The sequence below is a fragment of the Hakea prostrata genome, chromosome 3 (genome assembly GCF_041222555.1).
Source record: "Hakea prostrata isolate BN-2017 chromosome 3, UWA_Hpros_2, whole genome shotgun sequence".
Taxonomy (NCBI): Eukaryota; Viridiplantae; Streptophyta; class Magnoliopsida; order Proteales; family Proteaceae; genus Hakea; species Hakea prostrata.
This window is the reverse complement of record NC_142602.1, coordinates 63,280,772-63,285,801: the sequence shown is the minus strand read 5'-3', so window position 1 is coordinate 63,285,801 and position 5,030 is coordinate 63,280,772. Positions and strand designations below refer to the sequence as shown.

Sequence of the window (5,030 nt, the reverse complement as noted above, 5' to 3'; positions counted from 1 at the left end):
ATGTTATACTTGAATCTGATTGTCTCTTTGTTGTCAGTTTACTCTTAAACTCAGCTCTCCAAGTTCCTACACAACTGCAAAATGTAATAGATGATATTAGACAGCTGGCTAGTGCTCCCCTATCCTGTGTTTTTTCTTATATTCCAAGAGATGCCAATGTTGTAGCTCACTCTTTGGCTCAGGAAGCCCTGACGCTTGAGACAACGTTGGTTTGGCAAAATTCCATTGCCTGGTTGTGGGAGCATGTTCCCCATCCAGAGCCTTTGTCTCCTTCAATTTAATCTAGTTTTCTACCAAAAAAAAAAAAAAATGACATATAATAGTTGCATTTGTATTTTATAGCCACACATGTAAGAGGTGAAAAAATGATTGATATTTTGTTTGTTTATATATTTTTTTTATAAATATGACTTGACATTTAAGGCCACACACATAAATCGATGTCACTCACTCTGTTTTTACAATCTAACACAAATAGAGTATATCGCTAAGATTTCGCCGTTTCGCTGATTTCTGCAACCAGCCAACTGGTGAGGTTCGCTTAGACTTCGCACATTGCTTCCATGAGTTCATCCTTTAATAATAGTAGTATGATTTGGATTCTTTTCATCAATCAAATTTATAAGTATGACTAAAATAAAATTGTTCTACAAACATATCTGCCTCAAGAACAAAAACTCATGGCAAATTGGGGCAGAACGAACTTATGCCCTAGGAATAATGGCTTGCATAAAATTTTATCCAAGTGGAATAGCTAGTATTTTTGATACTCAAATTTTTTAAATGTTGAGATTTTTCCAATGTTTACATTTTCAAGATGTAAAAAGCAAAGATTTTACGGCAAAACAAATGGAGTCAATGTGTCAAAGTCCGAACCGCGATTTCTTACCCTCCCAATTCCACGGCTATCAAAACGTTCTTCTGTTAGAATTTTCACCATCAACCCTCTGTGGACCATAATTCAACAACTTCAATTTCCATGAAAATCAGACCCAACCATCTGCAATTTTTTTTTTGGAAGAAAAAAAATCTCTAATCAGTTCATTCATGCATGATTCCCTTTGATCAGTTTGAATTTATTTTTCCTTTCAATTTTCACTTGTAAATAACAGTCACATACATCATGGGCAGTTTCCAATTCTTGTCACTTCTCCATGATCATCATCTTTATCATCCATTAATGCTTCTTGAAGTAGTTCTTCCTTTTCTTTGTATAATCTTAAGCATTCCCTTCTCTGCATCAGAGATCCAAGACACTCCAATTGTGGAAGACTCAAGGCCCATGATCTTATTCGAACAATTCGGGTTTTTGCAATTTGGTCATGTCTCCATTTCAGTCAAAGATGTTTCATGGAGATCAAGACATCCACACGCAGAATTAAACCCTTCTTTAATGGGATTTTTCCTCTTAAGAGAATCATCTTTTGGTAAGATCTTGAATGAATCTGAACGTACACAGAATTTCTGCGTTGTATCAAGTCATTATGTGAAACTACTCTTCAAATTTGATCAACTCAGCTACAATAATACCTACAATGGTACCATCATTGTTGATGATCCAGATAAATACAGTTTGGTTTTCGGAAACTGTTTACCTGAATTTCAAGTTTCTATGAATGTTCATACAGAGATGTACAATATGAATAATGGAAGAAAAGAATTCCTTCCTGCGGGACAAACCCAATTGCCAGCAATTTATTTTATCTTCTTTCTCATATATTCAATCTTTTTCTTGATCTGGGTTCTTGTCTGTGTCAAGCAAAGACCAACTGTAGACAAGATTCATCTTATAATGGGAGCTTTGCTCATTGTGAAAGCTTTTAAGCTGCTGTCTGCTTCTGAAGACAAATCCTATGTTAGAAGAACAGGTACTCCTCATGGTTGGGATGTGGCTTTCTATATCTTTGGTTTTGTCAAAGGTATAATGTTGTTCACTGTGATTATCTTGATTGGAACTGGTTGGTCATTCCTGAAACCCTACCTGCAAGAGAGAGAAAAGAAGGTTCTCATGGTTGTGATACCATTGCAAGTTCTTGAGAACATAGCTTCAGTTGTGATCAATGAAACCGGTCCGGCGACGAAAGATTGGTTAACATGGAACCAGCTGTTCTTATTGATGGACATTGCATGTTGTTGTGCTGTATTCTTTCCGATTATCTGGTCGATTCGGAGTCTCCGGGAGGCGTCAAAGACCGATGGAAAGGCAGCGAGGAATCTGGCTAAGCTGACATTGTTCAAGCAGTTCTACATTGTTGTTGTTGGGTATTTATACTTCACAAGGGTTGTGGCATCAGCAGTTGGTGCTGTTATTGATTATAAGCTTGAATGGTTTATCACAGCAGCAATAGAGGGTGCAAGCTTGGCTTTCTACACATTTATCTTTTCTAATTTCCAACCTACAGAGAAGAATCCATACTTTGTGATTGATGAAGAGGAAGAAGCAGCTGCAGCTCTAGAATTGGAAGATGATGATTCTTTTGAATTATGATCAGTTTCTGGATTATTAATAATTTCCTTTCTCAGGAACTAAATTTTGTACAGAACTGTTAATGACCAGAGGCAATATTTCACCATAAGATCAGCTTCAAATCTCAGAAATGATTTAATGCAATTTATTTGTAGAAATTAATAATTTTTGTATCTCAAGATCACAATTGATGTTCTTCTAATTTCCTTTATATGTAATTATCAAATGTAATGCAACCATTGACTGCTTAATTACAATGAGTTTTTTTTCTTCTTCCTATGAAGGAAGAATCACATGAGAAAGTGAAACCCCGCTCACATGGCTAGTTTTTTGCGTGACTGGTGGCATGCATGAAAATTTTTACAAAAATTTACAAGAAAGTAATTAAAAAAAGATTAAAGAATATACAAATGCTAATCTACGTATTAAATTATATGTGTGCGATGCAAAAATGTATAGAAGGGTCTAGGAGATGGTAGAGGCACGACTGTAGGGATGCCATCTCAAATCCTTCCTCCATGAAATTAAGGTAAAAAAAAAAAAAAAATGCCCATGATCTCACATTCTTACTGCACTTGGGTTCCCAAAAAGATTAAAAGAAACTGAAGAAATGTGTGTGTGTGTGTGTGTGTGTGTGTGTTTTAACAACTAATCCACATCACAAGTACATAAGCCTGTTATTGGTAACGTCGTCCACCCTATTGGTCATCCTTATCTGTTGTGCTAAAGGTAGTAGATCCAAGACTAGTTCCACCACCCAAGCATTCTACGGAATTGGGATATTTGACATTTGCACAGATAATTTTAAGATCTAATTTTTTACTACAATAGGTTTTCCATTGGAAATCAAATAAGGAGGTTGTTGTGAATAAATCACCAAGGACCCGGTTCGTGTTGGTCCAACTGGGATCGACCAAAGGTCAAACCAAGTAAAGGGGCCAACTTGAAAACCATACAAGGATTTAATCCTGACTATTGGATTTAAGGTGCTCAATCTACGATAAAGAGAAGCTCAAGCCCACAAGTGATCTATTAATAAGGTCACCAACATTCGGAAGGTAACACATTCTATCTAGTTCATTGAATCTACCTCCACTTTTCTTGCTTTTAGGCATTAAAACACTTATGAAGCTCCAAGGAGTTCTGCAACCTAAAACCTTCGTCACTCATTGACTTGACCATTGGAGACGGAGTGCCAATCTAGCTAGTCGGCTCCATTTCTAACAATCTTCTATTATTCTTGCAGGTTACAATAGATTCAAATACAAATCGAACTAGATCTAAGGAGTTTGGTGTGATTCACGGTTCACAAATCTTGGCGAATTCTGCACCAACATTTGGCACCGTTTGTGGGAAAAATTTCATAACAAAAGCTATGGCTCAGTCACCTGAGCATGAGGAAGATATACCAGCTAATGAGACAACATAGACCATTCAGAGAGAGTTAGGAGGAAAGAGTCCAAAGAGGAACACGAGAGAAGCAACATTAGCACCACCAGCTTTGACAATGCTTATTCGTCAAAAGCAGAAGGTCCTCAATGATAAGATCACCTCATCCTCTAGAGATTCATAATCGACAGGAGAGAACTTTTGGAAGCACCTATTGCAACGTCACAACTTGGATTCGATCCGCATCAAATCTTAACTCAAATGGAAAACATGCAGTGTCAGATTTTGGATACACAAAATCTGATGACATCATATAACCGACAAATCGGAATTCCAAATACAACCGGAATTCCAGTGATAGCAGAACTTAGAACTCCTATTTCCCGAGTTGATACGATATTTGACCAAAATCCTAGGAAGCAAGAGTTGAGGCAGAATAAAAAAAATCAGATCTAAACAAGGAAGGCTGTAGAGAGAGCTTAGATTCGGATATTGATCCATTTTCTTTTGAATTGGAAGATCAAGTTTCAACCGGAGAAGATAGAAGAGATCGACCAAGCCAAAGCAGGAAAAATAGAATTCCAAGAAGCCAAAGAGATCGAAAAGAAAGGACACAAAAGTCATTCAGTAGCTATTCTGAGGTTTGTGGATCCGAAATCAATAAAAGATTTTGTATTCTAGACGACTAGATCCAACGACTGGCAAATAAGGAAAATGAAGAGAATGTGGAGGAATCTATAGATCCAAATTCCTGGTATTCACAATGTAAGATTGAAGTACAGATCCACTAGAGCATCTGGCTCAATTTAACATGGTTATGATGCTAGCCGGAGAATCTGAAGCTTTGAAGTGTCGATCATTCTCTTCATCTCTGAAAGGCCCAGCAACAACCTAGTTTTCAGTCTAAAGCCGAATTCGATTAGAAACTTCAAAGATTTGACAAGAATTTTCTTGCCACGCTTCCAAAGCAGCATGAAAAGTAGTAAAACAATGGACAATTTGGTAGCAATTCGAAAAGGCCAAGAGAGTCAGGTAGATTCAATCAAGAATCAATCCGAAGAGATTCAATCAAGAATCATTCCAGATCAAATATCTAAATGAAACAATGGCTTGTGACGAACATTGCAGAATTAACATCATGGTGTAACCAATATGCGAACATGAAGGATATTCT

The 5,030-nt window shown here is 37.0% G+C and overlaps 1 pseudogene; it reads left to right on the top strand.

The window, feature by feature from the left end:
- The first annotated feature begins 1,123 nt into the window (after positions 1-1,123).
- On the top strand, positions 1,124-2,488 carry LOC149022726 (protein CANDIDATE G PROTEIN-COUPLED RECEPTOR 7 pseudogene; annotated as a pseudogene).
- The last annotated feature ends 2,542 nt before the right edge of the window (positions 2,489-5,030 follow it).